This window comes from Myotis yumanensis, unplaced genomic scaffold, assembly GCF_028538775.1.
Source record: "Myotis yumanensis isolate MYYU_CA2020_CCGP unplaced genomic scaffold, mMyoYum1.0.hap1 SCAF_20, whole genome shotgun sequence".
NCBI classification, from domain to species: Eukaryota; Metazoa; Chordata; class Mammalia; order Chiroptera; family Vespertilionidae; genus Myotis; species Myotis yumanensis.
This window is the reverse complement of record NW_027223771.1, coordinates 18,385,228-18,412,736: the sequence shown is the minus strand read 5'-3', so window position 1 is coordinate 18,412,736 and position 27,509 is coordinate 18,385,228.

Sequence of the window (27,509 nt, the reverse complement as noted above, 5' to 3'; positions counted from 1 at the left end):
AGATCTGCTGGTTCAGAATCTGAGTAGTTAGAGAAGGAATAGTAGTAGTCCAGCCCAGGTCCTGGCTTCTATTAGTTTTCTTTGGTTTGTATGATTTGCTGCATAAAGAAGGGAGCATGGTGTTATCTGACTTCATGGGGAAATCTATTTGTACATTAATTTAGTTGTTACTTACATAATAGCTGAGGTACACTGAAATACAAATGGCAATGTAAGTAAGTACAGGTAATAACCAAAATTCATAACATTTTCAGAAAACTGCAACATTTGAATATGAGAAACTATGAAAATTCCACATTGGTATTTATTTGAGAATCCAAATAATTTCAAGAAATAAATGTCAGGACTAGATTTTTACTTTGGTTTAAATTTTCTGAGCATATCTTTTTGCTGTATCATCTTTTTTAATTCTCTTAGCAAACTTATAAAATAAGGAAGTAAGTTTCTTATTTTGTAGAGGAGAACTGAGCCAAAGATAAGGACTTGTTTGATAACAAATAGCTATTGGTTATAGAACTAGGGTGACTGAGTTCTAGAAACTTATAATAATGTCAAGCTAACTCTAATTAATTCACTGAATTATACTGCTCTCAAATCATGACGGTTACAATTTTTTGTTTTGTACTTCATAAAACAGTTGTGGAACTTACAAATTTAAAGTGTATGGTATCATTAACATTGCAATATTAGCTCTGATATTATCTGAAATATCCTAAGAATTTACTATATTTTGAAAATATTTTTATATTAATATTAAGAGAGTAATGTTATTTATCACCAGTTTTGTGCACAGCAAGCAACAGCTACCTTCTAAATATAAAGAAGAAAGGAGGCCTCAAAAATCTGAAAATAGCACTCCTGGTAAAACCTCTGATAGTGAATTCCTCTTGGAGTTCCTGCCATAGATGAAGTAAGAGTGAGAAAGTTTGATAATGAGAGAGCAGGGAAATAATACCAAACAATGTGTAAGTTGCATGTATAGTTTTTCTAATCTCTTTCTTCATAGCATAGTATTCAGTATTAATAACAACATTAAAATCTGGGGCAATTTCATTTGAAAAGAAATTCATTTAGTTAGTCCTTATCCCTAAAATCCCATAAAATATCTTTATGTAAAAAAAATTATGTTTGGATGGTGTATGTTTCCTCTATGTTCATATTATTCCAAATTGGACCTGTTCTAAAATGGATCTTTTGTTTAGTTTTCATTGAAATGGGTTATATTTTGCAAGTACTTGTTATTACATAGAGATTTGTCTCACAAAAAAAGAAACTAAAACTCGGAACTCAACAATACTTTCCTAATATCACAAACAAATGGCAAAGAATAAGAACTATACCCCTTAGCCAGAGTGCAAGAATCTCAATGAGATTGTGTTTTAAAGATGTCTACCCATAGAGCGGAAGTCAGAAAAACAATACCTGTTGGGAAACATAGCGTATTGTTCACATTATGCCAAGAAGATCTCATTATATCAACTTTAATCCTCAGAAGTCAAAACTGAAGGAGATATGTTCACTTCATTAATTTGATAATTATCAGGACACTGGCATTTCTTTAGAACAGTGGTTCTCAACCTTCCTGATGCCGTGACCCTTTAATACAGTTCCTCATGTTCCGGTGACCCCCAATTTTATTGTTATAAATGGAACATAATTCAAGCATAGTGATTAATCGCAAAAACAATATGTAATTATATATGTGTTTTCCGATGGTCTTAGGCGACCGCTGTGAAAGGGTCGTTCTACTCCGAAAGGGGTTGCAACCCACAGGTTGAGAACCACTGTTGTAGAACAAGATGCTCTATTGTCATTGGTGAAAAAATAATCATAATAAATATTCGCAAAGCCCAACGAGGGACTCAACAGATTACAGTAAACGTACAAAAATGTTTCTCAGTAACAAAAATGCCAGATATGTTACCTAGTTCATTGTGCAATCTGAATTGTGTGAAGAGTCTACGGCCATATCACACTGAACGCGCCCAATCTCATCTGGATTCTGTGAAGACACCTTGGACTTAGTCGACTTTATCAGAGGACTTGTGTAGGTTGGTTTTGCAAGTGATAGGAAACACAAAGATGAACTAGTGTTTTGACCTTGAAGATATGTGTAATACGGGAGAGCTTCTCCAGGTTTATTTCTCTCTTATTTTTTTAAAACAAAATTTTCACAGAAAATATCAAAATTCAGTTACTCATTTTTCAGCTTAATGATACGCCATTTAACTCTCAGGCGTCTTTTAGGTACTTGTTACTGTGATGTTGCAGAATTCAAATACCGTCCCTGCCTCCAAGAGCTTGTTAATATCACGCCATCTATATTATTTTCTATTCTTTATTCAGTGCTTATTAGGTGCCATATCACACTAAGTGCTTACGAATATAGTTATTTATTCTTTCATATGCCTGAGTAATACATCAGTCTCTCTCTCTCTCTCTCTCTCTCTCTCTCTCTCTCTCCATATATATATATATATATATATATATATATATATATATATATATATCACATATACAAAACACATATACATAACACATCATCTTTATTCATTTATCTATGGGAAGAATCCTGGTTGCTTCCATATCCTGGCTATTGTGAATAATGTTGCAGTGAACATAGGAGTGCACAGATATTTTCCCCCCAAAATGTGTGTTTATATATATCTGTTGGGTAAATACCCAGATGAGGAATGGCAGTTCTGTTTATAATTTCTTTAGGAATCTCCATGCTGTTTTCCACAATTACTGTACCAATTTATAGTCACATGAACAGTGTGTGAGGCTTTGTCTCTTCTCCATGTCCTCAAAAACACTTGCTCTTTATATTTTGAGAACAGCCGTTCTGAGAGGAGTGAGGTGGTACTTCTCTGTGGCTTTAATTTGCATTTCCCTGATTAGTGATGTTGAGCTATTTGTTTCCTTGAATTTTTTTAAACATGTTTTTAATTATTTTTAGAGAGAGAGGAAGGGAAAGTGAGAGAAACATCAATGAGAGAGAACCATCACATCCATAGGCTGCCTACTGCACGCCACTGCTGGGGTTGAGCCTGCAAGTGGAGCATGTGGCCTGACCAGAAATTGAACCAGGAACCGCTCAGTGCATGGGACAGCTCTTCATTCACTTAGCATTACTGGCCTGGCCTGTGGGTTTCTTTTAAATAGGAAAAACACGGAGAGACTTGGAGTTGACTTCCCCTAACTTTTGATGCACTTGGGTTACATCCCATGCTCATTCTTAAATCCTTTAGAGGTAAACCAGTTTCTTTAATGAGCTTAGTATAATCATAACTCTCTTTGTGTATCAGAACAATAAATGTCCAAATACAGTTGTGGTTCTCCAGCAATAAGGAAGACTAAGGTAGGGAGCCAGCAATACTTACTACAGGGATTCACTGGAGTTTTTGGCAGAAGACTAACAGGATTACATATGATTAGGTTCCTCTGGTTGTGGTGGGATGCAGGGATCAGCAAGATTTTTCTTTTAAAGGGCCTGATTTTAGTCCATGTGGTCTGTCATATCTACTCAAGTGTGCCATTGTAGTGTGAGCGCAGTCCTAGAGAATCTGTCAGTGAATGTGCATGACTGTGTTCCAGTGAGACTACTTGCAAAACCAGATGGCAGTTTGTATTTGGCCTGTGGACCGTACATTGCTGACCCCTCCTGTAGAGGATAGATGGAAGGAAAACACATAAAGAGATGGGAGACCAAAGAATATTTTGCCTCTGGACTAGCATAAGTCTACTATGAAGATTTTAAGCATCCATGCTGAAATGAGTCCGGAAGCTCAATTCATTCCCTTTAAAATGTTGGTGTTTTTCTACCTTTATGTCTTTCTCATTTGTTTTGCTTAAAAAATATTAGTAATTTAAGAAAGAACAATAATAGTTGGTAGTATTTTCCCCGCTGTGAATGCCATCATCAGCCCATATTTGACTAGGGCACTTGACAGTAGCAAAATAAAGCAGAGACGGTAGATCTTGTGATGATTGCATGTAAAGACTTACTGAGGAGAGAGAAATCTACGGTGATTCATAGGTTCCTAGGTCGTGCACTGGCATTTTTTTCAGTTGTGTTGTTAATCCTCACATGAAGGTATTTTTCCATTGATTTTTAGAGAGAGTGGAAGGGAGAGGGAGAGACAGAGAAACATTGATGTGAGAGGGACATGTCAATCGGTTGCCTCCTGCATGCTCTCCAACCAGGGACAGGGAACCTACAACCAAGGTACTTTCCCTTAAACGCAATCACACCTGGGACAGTTCAGTCTGTGGGCAAGGGCTCTATTCACTGAGCTAAACCCGTTAGGGCCTGAATTGGCATTTGGAATGGACATGAAGACTAGGACTTTACCCGATCGGAAGGAAAGAGCAACAGTTCGTGAAGAAAGACCAGTATTTTCCCATACAGGTTGAGTTTAATGAGTATCCATGGATATCCCTATATTTTGGATAACATGTCTTTCACTTTTTACTTGTCCTGTCAAAAACTGCCTTTAATAGGTGAGCCACGATAGTGTTTAATAGGAACTTTTTAAAAAGATTAGTAATAAAGAAAAAGAACTCTGCAATCATTAGAACACTGTTTTATTAAATACTAGAGGTCTGCCTGCCCCGATGGGGGACGATTGGGGGTGTGGCCAGCCAGGAGATCAAATGTTGGAAGCTATAGCTTTCCTCAGGCTGGATCTAATTATAAAGGATGGCCAAAAGAAAACCCACAACAGAACTGTTTTGCATTTCACGTGCCATGAGATGAAGTTGTTTATGTGTTGTTTGCAAACATACATCAAGATGGATGATGGCCCTTTAATGATTTTTGCGTTCTTTCTGGGACTCTACTCTTAGTTTCACAATATGATCTTCATGCTTGTTTGTTAAAAGGTTTTTCTCTTTTTGAATGTGCCTGTGTTTCACTGTTGCTCCTGGCAGCCTGCAGATCCTCTTTGCTACCCCATTTAAAGAGAGATTGAAAGCTCACCTAATCGTCAAGTCACTGCAATTTCACAAAATCCCCGCAGCCTCTCTACATTTCTCCGCAAAGGACCGCCATCCATTAATGCTTCTGTCGCCTTTTTGGCTAAATTGGAAGGTCTCCTGGGGCTTCAGGCCATGGAGGGAGAATTCCACACCTTGGCTGCAATATTAGCAGAGCCCGCTGGAGACTCTGGTTGGGGTCAGAGGGACTGATAATTATTTTTGTGTGCTTGCACTAACTGTACATGCACCAGGGAGCCAGGGAGAGATTTAGGAGTGTTTGGGGTCATTCGGGTTGGGGGTCGGCCAGGGGGAGGAGCTGCAAGTGGTGGGCGGTCGGATGAACCCCTAATCAGGGTGTTGGGGGCCGACTGGGGGCTGAGCCAGCCAGGAGGGGGGGGCCGAACAAGGTCAGTTGAGGCTGGTTGGTTGTTGCAGTGCATGTCATAGCCACCAGTCTTTCTGGTCATTCTGGCATAATGGTCGCTGGGCTTTTATATAAATAGACTAGAGGCCCGGTGCACAAAAATCTGTGCACTGGGACGGGGGGAGGGGGGTCACCCAGCCCGACCTGTGCCCTCTTGCAGTCTGGGACCTCTTGGGATATAATGACCTGCTGGCTTAGGCCTTCTCCTGGGTGGCAGAGGGCAGGCCCAATCCCTAAGTGCAGCCCCTGGTCAGGCTCAGAGCAGGGCCGATTGCGGAGTTTGGGGGCCACCCCATCATGCACAGAGCAGGGCAGATCGAGAGGTTGTGATGCCACCCTCAGTCACGCTCAGGGTAGGGCCAATTGGGGGGTTGGGGCACCACCCCCTGTCACACTCAAGGCAGGGTCGATGGGGAGGTTGCACCGCCACTGATCAGGGGGTTGGGGTGATGCCCCATGTCACTCACAGAGCAGGGCCCATCGGGGGGGATTGGGGCTCTGTACCCTGTCACACAGAGCAGGGTCGATCAGGGGGTTGGGGAGCTCCTGCCTGTCATGCACAGAGTAGGGCCGATAGGAGAGTTGGGGCACCACCCCCTGTCACACACAGAGAGGGCGGATCAGAGGGTTGGGGCGCTGCACCCTGTGAAAGGGGAAGGTGTCCCAACGCCTAAATCAGCCCTGCTCTGTGTCTAATAGAGGGGAGCTCCCCAATCCCCTGATTGCCCTGCAGCTCTGTGTGTGACAGGGATGAGCCATAACCTCTCCATCGGCAGGGCCAATGGGGAGGTTATGGCTCTACCCTGTCACACACAGAGCAAGGCCCGTGGAGGGGGGTTGGGGCGCCACTCTCTATCACCCACAGAGCAGGGCCGATCAGGTGGTTGGGGCGCCGCCACTGTCACACTCAGGGCAGGGCCGATGGTGAGGTTATGGCTCTACCCTGTTACACACAGAGCCGCAGGGCAATTAGGGGATTGGGGAGCTCCCCCCTATCAGGCACAGAGCAGGGCTGATCAGGGGGTTTGGGCGCTGCCCCCTGTCATGCTGATCCCTGTGCCGGGAGCCTCGCTGCTCCGCTGATCCTGGTGCCGGCAGGCATATTACCCTTTTACTATATAGAATAGAGGCCTGGTGAACGGGTAGGGGCTGGCTCGTTTGCCCTGAAGGGTGTCCTGCATCAGGGTTGGGGTCCCCACTGGGGTGCCTGGCCAGTCTGGGTGAGGGGCTGAGGGCTGTTTTCCGGAAGCGGGTGACTGAAGCTCCTAACCGCTCCTTTTTTTCTTTTTCTTTTGTTTTAATTCTGGGCCAACTTCAGCTCTGAGGCCTCGCTGCTGAAAACATCGATACAATGTTGCGGTCGAGCTGGCTGAAGCCTGGCTGAATGAAAGCCGGTTTCTGGGGTTTTGTTTAGCTTATTATTTGCAACATAGTACATAGTTGCTTAGAGTTGCAGCTGAGAGGCCGGCAGTGGCAGGCAGGGAACATTGGAGTCCACAGTCACTGGAGCAAGCAAGTCTCCCTGCTCCCATCAGTGCATGACTGCCAGCCGCCATCTTGGCTGACAGTTAATTTGCATAAGGATATGCAGATTATCCAATGGGAAGGGTAGCAGTCGTACCCTAAGTACCATGTTTCTCTTTTATTAGTGTAGATGATAATTATTTTTTTTCAGTTTTCCTAGTTAGTTGATTATGATAAGGAATTAAACCCTGTTCAGTTGGAGAAATTTGTCAGTGAGATATCTTCCTTTCCTTTATAAGAACTTTGCTATAGAACATACTGTCAAGCATTGGGATTCTGTATTTCTTATTCTGACTAAATAGGAATGTTGCTCGTTTCACATAATTTTCTGACACCATTGATTCATTTATCCCTTTCATCTGTTTATTCAGGTTGTTATAGATCTACAGAAAACTCGAAAACAAGGAAGGATGGAAGCAAAGTCAAGGACAGGTATTCAGTGAAATCAACTTCTCTATTGTAATCATGTATAACACATCAATCCAAATAACATTTTCACATAATGCAATTGTGTTAGATGTTTCTAAACACACCCCTAGGTTTGCTTATTCACTAGAAAATTTTACAGGACTCAGCATATAGGTGTGCTCACACGTGAGTTTTATTACAGTGAAAGGTGTATAGTAAAATCAGCAAAAGAGAAAAGGTGCATGTGACAAAGTGCGGCAGACATCTGGTACAAGCTTCGCAGAGTCCTCACCCTGTAGAGGTACCAGGATGTGCTTAGTTATTCCAGTGTCAAATTCTGACAACACACATGACACATGTCATCTACCGGTCTGGTTAGATTCAGTGTCAAGGTTTTTATGGCACACTAGTCACATAGACATCTTCCCCATAGCATGTACCCAAATTCTAGATTCCCAGAAGGAAAGCAAGTGTTCAGTAAGAACCTCATGACTTGTGCAAAGTATTTAGGCACAGGGAGTCACACTTATCATTTAGGGAAATGTGGAAAGCCTACCCAGATTCAGGTTTTCAGACACCAACTGAAGGGTAGGCATTTAAGCAGGACTTTCTAAGGATAGCAATCTTAGGCCTGCTGCATGGAAATTTTCTACACAGCAGGAATAGCCCTGATGGAATTTTTGGCTTTGGCCTAAAATTATGTTTTTAAAGCAAGTAATATGGTAATATAACATGGTATTGGTTTCAGTCCCATCATGTATAATTGCTTGCAGTGCTGGCCACTTTTGTGTTTCTTGGTGAGTATTTCACAGGTATTTGTACCTAAATTACAAGGGCAATCTTAAGGTCCTCTCTTTGTCATTAAGCATTGCCATTTTCATTATGAAGTGTCTTAGAGTGGGCCTCCTTGAATTCATCTTGCATGGGACTCTCTTTGTGTGCTGTACTTGTGGTCCTTGTTTTTCACAGGTCAGGGAAGTTTCAAGTCATTTCTTCAACTAGGTTCTCAATTTTTTGCACATTCTCTCCTCTTTCTCTACAATGTGGATGTTCCTATGGTTTGTGTTGTCCCTGATGTCATTGAAACTAGCTAATTTTTTAAAGAAAAACAATTTTTCTTTAATTTTTTGCTGCTGTAATTGGGTGCTTCCTGCTGCCTTGTCTTCTAAGTCAAATATCCTATTCTTTGCTTCATCTAATCTGCAGTTGATTCCTTCTGCTGTATTCTTCATTTCAGATATTGTACTCCTCATTTCTGAGTGGTTATTTATGTGGATTCTTTGTCATTTTTAATAATTGCTATCTCTGTGTTGAAGTTATTATTACATTCCTTGAGTATCTTTGTAACCATGTTATTGAACTCAGTATCTGATGCGTATTTTCTGTCCATTTCATTTTGTTATTTTTTTTGAAACTTTCTCTGTTCTTTCATTTGGGGAATGTTTGACTCCACATTTTGTCTGACTCTCTCTATTTGTTTCTGTATATTAGTTAGATGTGCTTTGCATCCTAGTCTTGGAATAATGGCCTTATGTACTAGGTGTCTTTGAATCTCATTGGCACAATCTTTCTGATCACCTCTGTTAGGTGCTCTTGGAATGTCACTTGTGTGTGTTCTGTGAACCCCCCTTTTTAAACCCTTGATAGCTGTTGGCCTGCTTGTGGAATGGGTTGATCTTCAAGCTGGCTGACTATACACGGTATACAAGCTGCTGTGCAAAGGTGACCCTATGTTGAGCAATTCATGCCAGCTCAGTTTGCTGTATGCCCCGATCTTCATTTGGGTGTTCTGCTTGTGGATCTAATTGGGTCATGCTCTCAAGTCCCCCCACCTAACTCTCAGGTTTGTTGGTTCTGGGGCCTCTTGGAAAGGATTCTTCTGCAAGTCAATGTCATTCTCTGCCTGTGATTTCCCTTGGGGTACCTGTGTGGAGCTATAAACAGACCGAGTATTTGTGACTACCTCTGTTGGGCCTGGGTGCACCTGGGAGGGGCCAGCTGCACAGCAATGCCTCCTTCCACCAGCATCCACCAGCAAAAAGCCCAAGTCACTTGGAGATCCATCTCTGCCTACAAGCTTTCTGTTGGGGTCATTCACTGAAAGAGTGCCCATTGGTATGTGAGTTGCATGAGGTAAGTGACTCATCAGGTAGGTGCAAGTGGTGTTTTCCATGTTGATACAGATTCAAACTCTGTTTCATTTTTGGGTGTCAGGGCACTCAGCACAAGTCCCAGGGTACACAAATGCCACTTATCAGCCACCAGATACCCGTGGACTGCTGTGATTGGGGTGGTATCAGGAAGACTATAGGGGAAGGCTATCAAAATTCATCAAGGCCCAAAGACCAGGATTTGACTGTATGAAGGGAGGGCTCAGCACTGCAATGGTGGCTTTAGTTAGATCAGCAAGGGAATAAAGACCCCCCAACCCAAAGTCACACTACTCAGTCTCTGACACCACCTGAATCCACCCAGACCTCTTTAGGAGATCTCTTTGAAACACCATGGGTCCGTACTCCTTTGCAGCATGTAGCTCCACAGGGTAGGGGACAAGGATTCAGGACGATGGTCTAGAACATTCCCCTGGCTGAGACCATAAGGAAGGGAGGGCTTGACATCAGGGGTGATGGATCTGTGAGCATTGGGGAAGAGGGACTCAGCACAGGGAGGACACCCAAAGGCCACCCCCTCAGCGCTCTCTCCCAGCGCCACACAAAGCAGTCTCCTCACATGACTCTTAGGCCACTCTGAGCCACCCTTTCCTCATAGCCCAGGGTAGGTGGTGGGAAGGATATTACCAGCTGGGCCATTTGTGAGGGCTCCTGGGTTTCTAGCAGAATCCCACCTCTTCCTGGGGGGCAGAATCCCTGCTGATTTTTACAGCCAGATGTCCTGTGGGCTCCTCTTCCAGGCTCTGGTTCTCAGGGCTGGAAGCCCAGCATGGGGTTGAGACAACAAGCTCGTCAGGGGGACCACTGCACTGAGACATGCCTCTGCATTCTCATCCATCACAAGTGAATGTGGGGCCAGCCCAATTGAATCTCTGTCCTGGGAGTCATGTGAGGAGACTGCTTTGTGTGGCGCTGAGGGGATGGCCTCTGGGTGCCCTCCCTGTGCTGGAGGCTTCTTCTATACATCCTTGGTTATAATACTGATAATCAACTAGTCTTCAGTTGGTTATTCAAGTTTGTAGTTACATAATTGAGTTGTAATTCCGATCTGGTCCATGGAGAAAGTGAGTTTAACTTTCACCTCCTTTACTCCCATCTTGGATCACACTGAAAAATTCTGAAATGCACTAGAGGGACTCACTATTTAGGATAGGGTGAGGTGAAATATTTTAAGTGAGGAAGGCATTGTAATGTTAAAATTCAGCTACTAATTTATTTCTGATATATTTAGCACCTAATGAATTCTTTGATTCCAATAGTGTGACAATTAGGTTTGAGGGCGCATGTTTTTATATTAATTTAGACCAAGTCAAGATTTTCCTTTCTTTTTCTTCTCAGTTACAATTATTGATTTTGGGAATAGCTAAACATAGATTAAGAAATCTAACAGTTAATTCTAAAGTCTATTCTAATTTATCTTTGTTCACAATTGATCATTTGAGGATAAATTTATTTCAGAAACACATACCCCAACAGCCAAGGCATCTAAAAATCAAAGAAAGCATGTTCATTGTCCACCATTGCATCTGGAAAAAATGTCTCAAGAATCACAAATAAACAAGGCATGTGACAAAGTGGATACATCTTCATATTCAGGACTCTCTTTTGTGCAAAAGGATGAGGAATATGCGCATCAAGCAAGGAACATTAGAGACAGGAAGAATTTACAACTTTCCAAAGATGAGTCAAAGCAGAAGTCACGTGAATTTTCTGTAAAATTCAAAACCACTGATTGTCCTAAGGAAGAGCTACTACATGATAACTCTAAAGAAGGAGCAAGCTTAAGACAAATGCCTTCGAATTTGACAAGTAAAATGCTTGATTGTGAGGGAAAAGGTGCATTTGGAAAGACTATCTCTGCAGCATTACAAACATTTCCTAAACGAGAAGAAACCACTCTCAAAATTGTTTCTCCATCTCATGGACACCCCGGGTCTCCAGAAGACTCTCCGTGGGACTCTTCTTCTGAGCTTTCTTTAAGAGACAAGGAATTACACTCTGAAAATGATCACAAACCTAATGCTGAACAAGTTTTAAACAAAAATGAGCAAAGTTTTTATAATGATACAGTAAATGAAAAAGTAAGGACCCTAGTAGTTACATCTGGAGTGAAAGAAGACCAAGAGTTTCCTATGCAGATGACAAAAAATATGAACCCAAATACCACAGATTGGAACTTAGGCATCGGACCTACACCTCAGTCTCATGATCCAAAAAGCCATCCTGAATTGCAGCTTCCCTGCTGCAATGGAACAAAAATCATCATTGAAATGAAAAGCCATGGTATGCCTGCTGTTATAAATATTTATAAGGAAACAAAGCCAAATGAAGGCTTGTTCCAGAATCCATTATGTGCAGATAATTTCAATGCTAATTATTGTACAAGCATGGACTCTAGATTAAAAGATGTGAGTTCCTCTGCACTGCACAATGACAGAACATCTGGAGTATCTGTAATTGAAAAACTAAAGCAAGATATGCAAAGTCTTAAGAATGATATAGAAATGTTAAAAGTAAAGAAGCTGTCTTGGGAAAAAGAGAAAGTTCAACTTCAAAAAGAGGTAGAATTTCACTTGCTGTTACTCTTTGTTTTCTCTCTGTATCAATTCTCTGATCCATTAAGATTTTCCACTCCGGAAAAATATACTGTATGTAAAATGAGTTTGTCTAAGTATGCAATTGTATATATATATATATATATATATATATATATATATATATATATATATACTCGGTCAACTAAATAGCAGGAGTATAGGAAAATATTCTCGTATAAACATCGATGTTTCTCTCTATCCCTCTCCTATGCTGTTTCCTAAAATCAATAAAAAAAAAAACACATAAATTGACCTAACCAGTTTGGCTGAGTGGATAGAGTGTCGACCTGTGGACTGAAGGGTCCCAGGTTAGATTCTGGTCAAGGGTATGTACCTTGGTTGCTGGCACATCCCCAGTGGGGGGGTGGGTGCAGGAGGCAGCTGATTGATGTTTCTCTCTCATTGATGTTTCTAACCTCTATCCCCTTCACTTCCTCTCTCTGAAAAATCAGTAAAATATGTCTTTGAAAAAAAGAAAAGAAAAGGGGGAATATAATTTAAAAATTGTTCCATACTCTTGAATTAAGTTATATCCTCCTACTTTAAAATTTTCAAACTGATTCTATTATTCCTTGAATTATCAAATCACATGACTACTAATAGAAGAATGATTAACCTTAGAACTCAGATTTAATTCAGTGGACATTGATGATAAACATTTTAAATGTCAGCTTTTTTCACACTTCAAACTGATCTCTGAGTCATTGACTCAAAACTAAAGAAGACAATTCTAACTGTTCATGTTATACTTACTTTAAAAATGTATCATTTTTATTTTCTTTAGACACGAAGAGCATCTCAAGAAATCTCAGAGCCGTTAACATCTACGCATAACACTTCAAATATAAGTCATTTGGAACTCAGAACACCACTTTTGCAAGCTTCTCAAGATGATAGCAGAAAGAGAAACAGAAAACCACTTGTGACTCTACCAAGAAGTATTGGAACACAGAAAATGTTTGGAAAGGAAACGAACTTTGTAAGTCAAATGCACAAGCAGAGAAAATAAATTTAACTCAGCAATTAGCCTCTAAACTTAAAACATAATTACTATTGTGCCAGGTTCATGAGAATAGGGGGGCATGAAAGCTAACTAAATAGTATAACTTTGGCAAATGAACTTACCATTCAAATGTTCTTCCAGGACAGTTGCATCTCTCCTCCTTTTTTGGTTTTATGTGCCTTTAGTTTTTTCCCCTTAATATTTTCATATAGTTAACCTGATCTACCAGTCTTTAAGCTGAATGTCTTGAAGCTCTAAAATTTAGCAATCCTATATAATAAAAGGCTAATATACAAATGGACCAAATGGTGGAACGACTGGTCGCTATGATGCATACTGACCAGTAAGGGGCTGATGCTCAATGCAGAAGCTGACCCCTAGTGGTCATTATGCACCCACAGGGGGAACACTGCTCAGCCAGAAGCTGCGCTCATAGCTGGCGAGTGCAGCAGCAGTGGCAGGAGCCTCTCCCACCTCCACAGCAGTGCTGAGGATGTCCAACTGACAGCTTAGGGCAGTGATGGTGAACCTTTTGAGCTCAGCATGTCAGCATTTTGAAAAACCCTAACTCTGGTGCCATGTCCGTATAGAAATTTTTTGATATTTGCAACCATATTAAAACAAAGATTTATATTTTTCATATATAGTTTATATATTTAAATGCCATTTAACAAAGTAAAATTTACCAAAAAAAATAGGAGTTCCTGTGTCACCTCTGACACACGTGTCATAGGTTCCGCATCACTGCCTTAGGTCATCTATTGGACATCCCCGGAGGGCTTCCAGACTACAAGAGGGCACAGGTCCAGCTGAGGTACCCCCCACTCCGAGTGCATGAACTCCCTGCAAAGGGCCTCTAGTACTATTATAAAATCACTTGTCAGAATCCCCCTAAATAGAAACATTTAAGATAACAACTTAAACACAATGGGTTAAGTTACTCCAACACAATCAGGTACTTGGTAAATTTACTTTCTTGATTGTGACCTTTGTTATTATTACTAGAGGGCGCCTTTAGACAACCTGTCCTTTATAGTTTTCTACTCTATATAAAGACATACATGTTAAATAGGGAAAGATTATCATAGGGGTGAGGGGCAGTATCATTGACAAAGTGGCTAAAACTAATGTGATCTGCAGGAGGAGGATGTGGGGAAGACAGAAAGGGCAGATCCCACCTCCTATGCCTTGGTAACAGTGGTATAAGCAATGGCCTCTGGAGCTGTTTTCAGTCATTTGATCACCAGCCAGGCTATCTTGTTCTCCCTTAGAGGTTGTTGCTCTAAATTATGCTTCAGTGTCAAATGATTAACATCTCCAAGGTAATGAGTGTATTGTACAAGCGTGGTGAAGGCAAATGCTTTGCAGTGTTTTTAAGGGATAATTTTTTAAATCTCTAACGTGGCTACTAAATATGTCCAAGGGCATCTTCAAGGATCTTGTAAGTACCACCCTTCCAGAGGCAGAAAATATTACTTGATAAGCCATCTGCATCACTGACAGACTCCTGACTTTGGATTCCTTAGCTGGGACCCCCTCTCCCCACTCCCTAGAAACATAAGTACTTTTCAGAACAGTTTAGAACCTATACTTGAAGAGAGTAACTCTGCTCTGATACATTTTCATTGTTAAAATGCAATTTAATGGGAAATTCCATTTATCATTGTGGCTACTTAAAAAAATGCAAGTCATTGAGGGAAAAATAAAATACTAAGTATCTGTTGTTTACAATCCTACAGGGCTCAGAAGCAGCCAGCAGAGGTCAGCACTGAAGTGCTCCTTCTTGCAGGAACAACAAAGCAGATGACTGAGTACTACTCATATGAGGCCAGTCCTGGAGACACCTTGTGGTGGAAATCCTGATTGTAGTTTTACAGACAATAGAAAACTTGGTGGTTCCTACTCTGAGAATCTTTTTAATGAACCAAATAAACTTAAAATACTAAACTGATTAATATTTGTCTTTAAGTGAAAATTTTTGCCATCTTCTTGCATAGAGAACATTAATTGCTACTTTGCTTACAGCATTTTTATTTCAGTTTTTGTAAAATGTCTTGCTGAGCAGTTGTCAATTTTCTAAATACTGCAATGAAGGAAATATTTGAATTTTTATTTTATATATTTGCATTTTTAAGTGAAGTTCACTTATGTCTATATCTTGCCAGCCCTTGAATGACTGATGACTAACATGGCAATGTCAGGACATCTTGATATAGCAACTAGCTTTTCTTGTGTATCAGTTATTAATATATCCATTCATTATCTCATTCATTGAGTTCTTAGTTCCATAATTCGATTGGTTCATTTTATAATTTTCATCTCTTTGGTAAGGTCCTCCTTTTGTTCATTAATTGTATTCCTGAGCTCATTGAACTGACTTCTTGTATCTCGTTGAGTGTCTTCATGACGGCTGTTTTGATTTCTCTCTCCTTTATATCACAATCACCCATTATTTTGAGTTCCTTTCTGGAGAAGAGTCATTGTCTTCCTGTGTAATTGTTACCTTGGTGGTCCATGCTGCTTGATGGGTTGTTCCTCTGCTGGCACATTTGAAGTGGTGAGCACTTTTCTTACTTAGGAACATTTTCCTTTCCACAATTCAGCAGGTGGATAATTTGAGGTCTTTCTTTAGCTGTCCAGTAGGTGGCAGGATAGCGCAGTTTTTGTTTTCTCTTACCTGTACTACTTAAGCTTGGGGAGGGGGACTTCTCCTCACTTGCTAAGTAAAGCATTGGCACAAGGTTGCCACTGAATTAATTAGATGGAGTCAGAGCCTCAATCATTCACCAAGTCCTGATTCTGGCTGTGCCATGGGGATTGTTTCCATCTCTCCTGGGCTGGACAGGATTCTGATTTCCCAAGTACATTTAGCCAATGTAGAGTCACTTGTTGTTCTTCAATTCATTTATTTGCTGTTTTGTGTTGTTTTCTTCTTTTCTTCTTCTCCTGGTGATCTGGGGATAACCATTTAGCCACTTGGCGCAAAAAGAACAAAGGGAAGAACAAAGGCAAGTGTCCAGTGGCCCGCCCGGCTGTGCTGATACGCTTTCAGTCCTCATCGTCCTTGAACATCCCACCCCCTTCAAATTAGGTTCTCCCTTTTCCAGATACTGGAGATTCCCTTCCTTTTACCAGTTCCTCCACCAAATAACCTCCCTCATTTATGAAAAACCCACAAAAATACCCCCAAAACCCCACAAAATGACTAAACCATAAAAAAGAAAAATCATAAAGACCACCAATGACCCGTACTGAAAGGCCAGAGGACTCATGGTGGCCCCCACCTCCTGACCCCAAAGCAGATCCAGAGCCTTCAAACTACAAACACACCTTCTGAAGACAACAGCCTCCTCTACTGTCTGCCTGCGGTATCTGGAGTGGCTGTAGAAGGAGGAAAGGGTTCCCGTGCTGCTTCCATTTGTTCTGTTAGTGACAACGCTGTTCCAGCCCTAAGGGTCACACCCCATTTGTGAAACTCCTGACTCTACCTCCAGTCACTGGCATCTTTTCAACAAATCCACTTTGGCCTGGGGATGCTCACAAGGCAATGACAAACCACCTTTCCAGAGGCAGACGCCATGTGAGCATGCCCCTTAGGACACATGTTAGCTACTTCACCTCCATTAAAGCATGTCTGCGCATATGCATGTGCGTGTGCATGCACAGGTGAGCAAATACACACATGCATGCATTCTCTCAGGGCTGGGCCCTCGTGATCCAGAAATTCGACTCCCTCTCCCAGAAGCCTGGTGGTCCCAGGAGAAGCCCAGACCAGCCAAACCATAAAGACCTGGAGGCCCTAGAGTCAGGCTCACTGTTAACCCAGAACTTTGCCAAGCCAGGCCTGGGCTCCACGTCGTTCAGGCATGGGCGGTCTTCCAGGCAGGTGGCCTCAGGCTTTGCTTCTCTCCAGCTGGCTCCTGGGGCCACTTTTCTATAAACACTGGGTCTGCCCAGCCTGGGTGATGGGGCATTGAAAAGCCTTGCCCGCCCCCTCCCAGCAAGTGTCCACAGTGTGCAGAGGGGAACATGTGCAAGAAGCAAGAAAGTGATTTGGAAAGTGGCTGCAGTGCCCCATTGTCCCCCATTGAGGATGACACTTTGATTTATTATTTCTGAGTGACTTCCAAGGATAGCAACCAAATGTAATATATTACATACATGTGTTCACACTTGTAAAATATATGTGCTTTGAGGTGTCCCCCAAATATATATACTACAGGGTGTCCCCCCAAATGTAAACACACTTTAACAGCTGATAACTCAATTTTCACTCCATTTCAGTGTTAACAGATTTGACGTAATGGGTGAAGCCAGACTGAACTTTGAACAAAGAAGATGTATCCTCTGGACTTGCTTTTGGGGACACATAAATGATGAGTTGTCTGGCACAGAAAGGGCCACAGTCCAGGCATCGGGGCTGCTGTTGACAGAAGATGTGAACAAACAGAATGCAGTGATTCTTGGTGTTTGCGATTCCATTGCTTCCTCAGCAGCAGCGCCTGGAGCAGAACTGAGAAAAGCGATGGAGGCGCAAACAATAAGAATCGTTCCTTCGGTTTGGTGTTTGTACATATCTCTTTCCATAGCTGCCCTGGATTCCTCAACTTTATCTTTTACATATCCCCATAAAGAGCCTAGTGGAGAAATTTTTTTTCATTCACAGCTTAGTGTGGCTTCACCCATTTTTTCCAATCAGTTAAACTTGAAAAGGTATGAACATTCAGTGAGTTATCAGCTGTCAGAGTGTGTGCACATTTGTTTGGAACTCTACTTTCTGTTCCATTGGGAGTCATTCTCTTCCACCGGAGTCTCACCTGTGTTTCTATTTGGGAAAGGGTGGGCGCCCTATATTTATGTTCAAAAAGCAGTCATTCTTTTCCTTCGGGAGTTGATTTATTATTTCTTTTCACTGTGTTCACATTTTTTGGACTACCTGATGTTTACACTCCATAAGGCGTCATTCATTCTTATCTATGTTTATGCTCCATCGGGAATCATTCATGTTTATTGGGAGGCTGACCTCTGTGTACCTGTCTTGGGGGACACTCCATGTTTATGTTCCATAGGGAGTCATTTCTTTGCATCAGGAGTCTCACATGCTGCTGTGTGTATTTGGCCGGTTCCAGACACATTTTGTTTCCTCTTGCTTACTAAAGGTGCTCATTGTGGGATGTACTACACCTGGTGATTTGGGTTCTATAAAGATTTTTTTTTTCATTTGAGCTAAGGTACTAGGAAAGAAATGTTAACATAGTCAGTACTCGGAGCACTTTGAGTTCTGTATCAAATAGCCATTGATTCTTGGAACACACAAGGATGGGTTTGTAATAAAATGAGGTGTTGTAAAAATGAGTTCTACTTTTTCTCACTGCTTGTCACTGGCAGTGCTGTTGGGGGGTTGGGGCTCCGGGGTCCCTGCTCAGCCCCCCAGTCTCACCGGCCCCTGGAATCCACCAGCTCCCTTTGCCAGGAGGTGAGAGCATGGGAAAGGGAGGTTTCCTGTTTACCATGCAACAGCGTTTATTTTACGTTCCTATTGGTTGAATCCCATTTTTATATGGGATTTATATCAAAACAGGAGGTAAGCTTAAAGTGATCCGTTGGATTTTTCCAAGGCTACTCAACCAGGAAGTGTCAGGAGAAGGAGGCAGGGAGGAAGGCAGGTAGAGATCCCCTCCTGACCTAATATAATGGTGTTCTGTCCAGCTGTCACCTGCATGCCCCCTTCCTTCCTCACCAAACCTCTCCTGTAAGGTGCCTCCTGTCACTTCCTTTCCTATTCTTTCCTGAGGTCCTGCAGCTGTGGGAGCTGCCCACTCAGCCAAGCTGCCCTCCCCAATGCTTTGAGACAAACTGAGCAGCGCCACCTGCAGGCCTCATCCCCTGCACCTTTGGCTTTGGCAGGATCTGACACTGGCCAGTCATGCCTGGGAGCTCTCAGCCTCTGTCCCATGATTCTCTCTCCTCTGGGACAGGTTTTTCAGGGCTCACACTTGCCAATCACTCTGTCACTCACTCATTCCTTCCACAAACACTCATTGACTGCTTCCACCATGGAGGTAGCTCCCTCCAGGCCCCCTCTGTTCCCCTAGGTCTGACGCTCCCCTCCTAAACTTCAAGCCTGAGGTCGGCTGCCTTAGATCCTCTGTCCAGGCTACATGCTTCCTCCACTCTCCCTGGTTCCTCTGGGCTCCCTAATTACTCAAGCAAGCCCGCAGTCCATCATAGAAGCCAAAAGCCTATGGTGCAGGCTGGACCCCACCTCTCTCCTTATCCCACATTTGATAGGTCCTCTGAACCTGAGAATGTGTGTAGAATCTTCCCACTCCATCTTAGATGACTGTTCTCATCCCAGGTCCAATATACATCCCAATCCCTGGGTTTGCCAGGGACTGGTCAGCTGGTCTGCCTGTGTCCCTCAACTTTTCAGTCCTATGGCACCTCTCGGCATTCACCCTGGGTGACCTTCCCTTTTGAACCTTCCCTACCTCAGCCTCCACACTAGCTACTCCCATCCCTTCGTGGTCTAGCTTCTCCATGGGTCACCTCAGAATGCGCCCAATGCTCTACCACCCTCCAGCCCAAGAAAAGCTCATACATGTCTGCCACTTCCATTGCAATCTTCCCAGAAGGCTCCAAACACCTCAAGCCCCAGCCTCTCCTGGGAACCTCCAGATCTGTTTCCAGCTTTTATGTCCCAGAGACACCTCCAACTCAAAATGCTCAGCACACGATTCACCATCCTCCCCCCACCAAAGCCTCTATGTTCATCCTCTCATCACATCTGTCCCCCATCCAGACCTGTGCTGTGCCAGCATGTCCATGCGTGAACCTGAAAGGGTGGGGGCGCGGCAATGGTGAAGGATTAAAGAAGAAAGACAAGAGAATATAGCTTGGGCTAGGTGGGACCCTGCCCTCTGATTAGAGAGACACTGCCACGGCCTGCAAGCCGAGCCTATTTTTATAGCCAGATTCCATGATGCAAAGTAAAGGCATGGTCAAGATGTTTACAGTGTTCTCCCAGGTTTCTAATCTACTCAATTACATGCACCTGAACACTATCAAGCACCTCCTACAGCAAACCTCACTTAGCGACACGGACCACAGGTTCAGACCATAAGGTCAAGCTTACAACTATAGCCTTTGGCTATAATTTTGCCGGGACTTGCGTGTGGCTTTCCCATGAGAGGATCGTGTCCTCTAATTAGTCTGAAGCTTGAACCTGTCCAAACACAATAGTCGCTCTCCACACAGACCATGTTGGTTATCCCCCTCTCTCTTTCCCATGTTGTATCCAGCACTCCCTCAGATGCTTCCTACTCTGATGTTTCTTCAAATACCCAACCACACTCAGGTGGTGGGTCCTCTGGGCAGTACCATGTGTTCCCATTGCTGAGGGGGCATCCCAAACCATACCCCACTGAGCTCCATAGATGCACCTCTACCCTGGCATGAGAGCTCTGTGATCTGGGGAGTGGGAAATATCCAAGTGACAGCTCTGGGCTGAGGTCTGTCTGCAGAGAGGGTGGGATCACCTATGGGACAAGGGGCACTCCCACTGGGGAGAAGAGCAAAGTGAGAAAATTAGAAAAGGTTGGAAAAACATCGGGAAGCATACAGCCAAGTGTTTATCAACCAACCAGAGGAAGGGGAGGGAATATGTTTATCTGTATGCATACACACACACACACACACACACACACACGTATATATACATGTATGCACACAGCTCATTGATTCCCTTAGAAAGCTCTCATTGATTTTGCCAAACAGGTGTATTTATAGCTAACCTATGCTTGCCCTCAACTAACAGATGAGTGTGGTTCCAATGTGAATGTTGTATGATGTTTTCTTTTATGCTGGCAAGTAAAACAAGCTGAAGGTGTCTATGAGAACCTCACTCAATCAGGTGGTCCTTTTCTGAATGGCAGCCTATGTTCCTCAATTTCTTATAATGTATTTGTATAGCACCCTGGCCCTACCACTGGCCCTGTTGCACACCCATCGGCCCCTGTGTCATTCATGGAATGTTTTATATTTGCAACCAGCCCTTTCACCAGGTCCAGAGAAACCGAACTTTCTGTCCACCAACTGCCCTGATGCCTGGGGAGGGTGCTGACTTTCATTCACGGAGCAGCTACTGTGGGTCAGACTCCTTCTAAGCACTCTGTGGGAATAAATGGATTTACTTCATGTAGTTCCTGTTAAATGTGGTGACAAAAAGGGTGACTGACTCCCTCTTCCCAATTATCACTAGGAAATGATTGAATGAGGGACAGACATGTCCTCTTACACCCTGGAGGGAGACCCTGTAGAGACTTGGGTGAGGGTAGTGAGGGTGCTGAATATATGCAACACTGGAGGAGGTGGGACAGATGGAAGACGAACTTTGTCATGCCTGCTCTTGAGCCTCCCTGGTACAGCCCTGCACACTGTTATTCAGGCCCTCTGGGCAGATATCAGCCCTGGTCCACCTGTCAAGGCACAGGATGTGAGGTGCTCAGGGAGGCAGTGAGGAGCCAGTGCCCCAGGCAACCCCTCCTCCTCCTCCTCACCCCCAGCCTGGAGGCTGCAGCTGGGAGTCCCTTCCTCCACTGTGGCTTCTCTGCAGGAGCTTAGGAGACGGTGATCTGGGCAGGTGGGCAGGGACCAGAGCTCTCCACACTGCCTCTGAAACCCTCACATCCAGAAATCAGGGTGAGGATATGGTTGGTCCTTCTGGGGCTGCAAGTGAAAATCTTTCCCAGTTGCTGGTGGTGCCAGCAATCCTTGGTTCCTTGGATTGGAGACCCATCCGCACCACCCATCTCTGCATCCAAGTCACATGACATTCTCTCTGCCAGTGAGTCTAATTTCTCTCTTACAAGGACACCTGTCACTGCAGTGAGGGCCCAGCCATCCCAGACCCAACGCCTCCTCTGAACCTGATTACAGCTGCAAAAGCCCTATTCCCAAATAAGGCCACGGTCACTATGTCCCATCCGCGTGGATGTGGGGACACTGCAGAACACACCTCAGGAGAGGTATCACACCGCACACGGAGACATTGAGGCCCGAGGTGGAGTGGAAACACTAGTTTCATAACAGTAAGGTGAGTAGAAATTTCCTGTAAATACTGGTAAATGCATGCCCAGGACCAAGGGCACATTTTCCTACGGGCGTGAGGCCTCTGTACCAGGACTTGCAGGGCTTTCCTGTGTGAAGTGAGAATGCATCTCTGCACTCACCTACTCAGTGCAAAGAGTTCTGACAGTGGACACATTGCAGCCTCCCGCCACCAGGGGGCGAAGCGTCGCCCCTCGCAGTGCTCTGCCCTCCAGGCATCTCCCGGAAGTCCCGCCTCTGCTGGGAGTCAGCAAGTTTTGTCCAATAGACAGCAGAGTCCAGGGGTGCAGGACTGTTTGGCCTGAGTGGCTGCTGGCAGTGCAGGGCCCTGAAGCCTTGAGGGGGACGAGGGCCTGGGGCGGCGGGCGGAGCCCTGAGGCGGTTGCCCTGCAGCGAGGAGGTCCTGCAGGCGTCCTAGGAGGGCAGCCTCGCTGGAGATGTGCTCCCTGCAGGGAGTCCATCAGCTTCTGCAGCAAAGATGGGAAGTGGGGGCCGCGGGGCGCGGGCTGAGGACTCTCCGGTCTGCATGAACCAGCTGCTTAGGGAGGTGCCTTCTGAAGTCAGGGTTTGGTTTCTCAGAAAGACTCCTCCTCACAGGCCAGGCCCGCCCTCCCCGCGGAGGGTGATGGATCCCCGCGCCTGCCTCTGCCCTGTGTGGCCCCAGCTCAGGGCGCTGTCCCAGGGCTTTCCTGGGCCCATGTCTTCCTGTGACGGACCGGGATCCTCCTCAGGCAAAGGGTTTGGGCTCAGGCAGAATGTCACCAGGTTGTAAGAAACGCCATAGACACTGACCACCTGCAGCATGTCATGCGTCCACTGGACGTGAGCACAGGAGGTCATTGGTCCACTTTGCCCATTAACCTTCTCTCCTGGCATGAAGGACACCAGATAGGACTCGTTGCAGGGGCCTCATCATAGTGCCTGGGAGCTTGGCGTCCCCTGAAACCTGTGCCAGAGGGATGAGCTCTCCGGATGCGTGTCCATGAAGCTCCAGTTCTGTGGCGACAGGATCGTCCTCGTGGGACCCAGAGTGTGTCACCAGCCCATGGGGACGGTCCCTGGGCTGCTCTTGAGTCATTTATTAATCAAACATCAGGTCTCTGCAGAGTATGTGCAAGTCCCATCAGAGCTCATGTAAGTGCTTAATAACTTCAGCAACATGAATGGTATTGCTTGTTGTAAATGCTCTACTAAGCTACAGGTTATATTGAAGACACCAAATAAATTCAAAATTTTAGATAAATTGACGTAATTCATTCCAATTGTGTGTTGAAAGCATTCAACCTGAGTAGTTTATACATAAACTAGAGGCCCAGTGCACCAAATTCGTGCACTGGTAGGGTCCCTAGCAGCTTCCTGCTGGCAGCTGGATACACCCTCCATTCCCCCAGCCAGCCCCCGCCCTGGTTGAACTCCAGGGCAACTCCCCATGGAGTGGACACTTTGCACACTATTATGTAAAATTATTTTTATGTCTGCAGATTTCTAATTTCTCTTTTCAAAAATAGATTTCTATTGATTTCAAAGAGGAAGGGAAAGGGAGAAAGATAGAAACATCAATGATGTGATAGAATCATTGATCAGCTCCCTCCTGCAAACCCCACATAGGGGACTGATCTCGAAACCTGGGCATAGGTCCTGACCAGGAATCAAACTATGACTTCCTGGTTCGTATGTTGACTCTCAACCACTAAGTCATGCTGGCTGGGTAATTTCTCTCCTCTCTCTCTCCCTCTCTCTCTCTCTCTCCCTCCCTCCTCCTCTCTATTTCTTTAAGTTATATTTGAGCTTAATGCCCTGGTCATAGTATGCTCTTCAAGTTGATTTTCATGCAGGGGCACCAATAGGGAGTTTACAGGTTATATTTATTATTTGTTCCCTAAAGAATATCCCTTGTCTATGGACACTGGCCTCTGTGAAGTCATTCTCATCTGCCCAACTGTGCCTTTCTCTGGAGTCTTGTAGCATTTAGTGTTTGCCCTTCAGCAATGACACGTGTATATCACACTGTAACCTGTCCGGTTGAGCTCACCTGCACCCACAATTGAAGCAGCCCTCCATAACCTGCTCTTCCCCTCAGGTTCCCTCTTCCAGCTTCTGTTCCTCAGAGTTTAATCTTTTACGACTAGTGGCCGAGTTGCTGGTCACAACTGCTAGTTCTGTTTTGGGGTCTTCCTTCCCAGGTCCAGCAGGACTGCATTTGTGCAGGTCTCACTTCCCAACTGGACCTTCGACACCACTCTATGCCTCCTCCTGCAGGCTCAGTGGGCATGTCATAATGAGTGTCGGTAGATGTGCAGTGCTGCAGACAGAGATGTGTAGTGGTATTTTTCCAAGGAGCCAGATGGCTGCTTGCTGAGGCAGTCCCCCATAGACTTAGAAGACGAGAGGGTGTGCTAACATGGGAGGCTCCAGTGCTGTGGCAGGTTGCTCTGTGCTGCAGCTGCCAGCCTGTGTTGCTGGGTATCAATACTGTACACTCAGACTGGTTTTTAAAGTTTCTGTCCTGTGGGCCTGTGCATCCTACCATGTGTATAATGATGCATTGATTTTAAAAGTACTGACTCCTTCAGCATAAACACTAACAGCTTGTTGAAAAGAAGGATCCTGAGAGTAACTTGCTGCCACAATTGTCAGGTGTTTGCAATAACGTTTTGTCTGTTCCATTGGTGCAGGTGAAAGCTCCCAATCTGGAGGCCACAGTGAGGAAGTTTGATGACATCTGTAAAAAGGGCAGTGAAGGCAAAGAGTGTGACAACCTGTTCACCATCATTGCCCATTTGTATGACTTCCACCTGGGACAGCCTCTCCTCATATTAGTCATTTTGGAAAAACTTACAAGAAATTTCACAGAGAAAGATAGGAACTGATCCTATTAACACATTTCGTACTGCTCAGGAGTTTTCTCATGTTTCGCTGGTCATCTGTTAAGGACCTCTCAGAAGTGTTCTCATTTTTCACGCCCAAGGAAAAAAGAGTGAATCTAGATACTTATGTAAATTTTGTTTGGTCCCTCTTCATAGAGGAAAATGTTTGACGCAGTACCATACATTAAAAAAGTACTAGGAACTTCAATTGTTTAATTGTTTTTGTGAATAAAAATGTTATAATTATTGAAAAACAACACCTAAAGTACATTATGATGATTTAAATAACGTGCAGTTTGCCCAAATACATGCAGTCCTTGGCGTATGTCTTAGCAATTTCTATGCGGTACGCAATGTGTTAATGCTGAGAAATGTGGGCTTTTTGTTGAGAAAAGATAATGTTTTGTCACTTTTTTTTTTTTGCCTTTAAAATCTTTTTATTGATTGATTTTAGAGGGAGGAAAAGAGAAGAGAGAAAGAGAAAGGGAAACATTGATTTTTTTTTGTTCCACTTATTTATGCATTCATTGGTTGATTCTTGTATGTGCCCTTACTGGGAAATCAAACCCACAACCTTGGACAATGCTCTACCCAACTGAGCTACTTGGCCAGGGTCTGATTTGCCTTTTAGATGGTCCCAAGTGTATAATAGAACAACATTTAAACATTCACCTTGTATTTCTACCCTGCAAAAAACATTCCAAAGCATTCAGAAGAAATATGATACAGCTCTGACAGCCCATGCTAGGACACAGAAAGGAGTTCTGCTGTTCAGTTTCTCCCACTTCAATGACGCTGTGCCCGAGTTCCAGCTTCCTCATCTGTCAGGTGGGAATCATAAAAGCCAGCGTTGTCTGCTTGGCCTGAAGTTGTCTTCACCTCAGAGTTATCAGAGCTTCTTTCTCAAGAGCTCCTGGGCTACCCCTGCTTCTGATCAACAGTTCTTCCAAGTTATCATTCTCAGTGCACAAGGAAGGACAGTGAAGGGACTAAGCCAGCGATGGCGAACCTTTTGAGCTTGGCGTGTCAGCATTTTGAAAAACCCTAACTTAACTCTGGTGCCGTGTCACAGATAGAAATTTTTTGATATTTGCAACCATAGTAAAACAAAGACTTATATTTTTGATATTTATTTTATATATTTAAATGCTATTTAACAAAGAAAAATCAACCAAAAAAAATGAGTTCGCGTGTCACCTCTGACATGCGTGTCATAGGTTCGCCATCACTGGACTAAGCAGTGCAAAGGAGCTTGATTTGATTGCAGTTTCATAATGAACCAACAGAGGGCGCGGCTGCCTGTACGCTTGGTTGTATCTGTTAATTTTTAGCAGGAAAGCAAGTGACAGGGCAGCCCTGGTCCCAGCCCCAGCCCAGGCTGGATCGGAACACATTTTGGGTGAAGGATCCTACTCTCGGGGAAAACACTGCTAAGCACAAGTTACAGGATCTTCTGGAATACCATCATATAAAGAATGACTAAATGAACTGGGGGAGTATTTAGAATAAGAGACAAAGAGGAAATGACAGATTCCCCCTCCCCACGACAGCCCCTCCACTGACCACCACAGCAAGTGTTTTGAAATTGCCTTTGCACGTGATCTCTGTAATCTTGCCTACTCTTAGCCTACACCATCTTCATAAACCCACTCCATTCCAGCTTCCATCCCCATCACCTGGGCCAAATGTCCATGGCCCGCCTCTCTGGCTTTGCCCACTTTTCTAAGTCTTTGTTATCTACTCACCCCTTCTGGCTCAGTCCTGGTCCCACTTCCCACTTGCACACTCAGGGTCTAGGTGACAGCATACACATTCCTATAGCTTTAAATGTTAACAATGTGCTGACAATTCCCAGCCTAGTTGTTATATCCAATTGTCAACTTAACATCTGCATTTTAATATCTCAAGGGCTTATTAAAATGAACAATTAATAAGCCCTTCAGATATTAAAATGCACACAACCAAATCCAAACTCTTGATCCAACAGCAGAATCCCTTCAATTTATTTTTCCTCTAGTTTCCTACCTTTTAGTAGATGGCACCTCTAGCTGACTAATTAGAAATGCACTAGTTGTAATATTGAAAATACTTCATTGCTGGCTGGTGACTGTACAAATGGAAAGGAAGCTAGGATGCTAACCATAGAGGTGCTGCTCTCTGAGTACCAGCCTGATAGCTCCCTCTCTCACCAGCCACATGTAATCCTTCACCAAGTCCTCTGCAGACTATCTCCAAAATAAATATCAAATCTGTTTATTTTTCATCTCTATGGTGACCATCTTCTGTTTTGTCACTTTAAGTGATCAAAGACAACCAGGCCAAAGCCAGCAGGGCAGGCAGCAAGTTCCAGGACAAGGCAAGGTATGATGGGTCACTCGACCTGCCTCCTGACTACCTAAGTGTTCAGAAGCTGACCGGCACACAGAA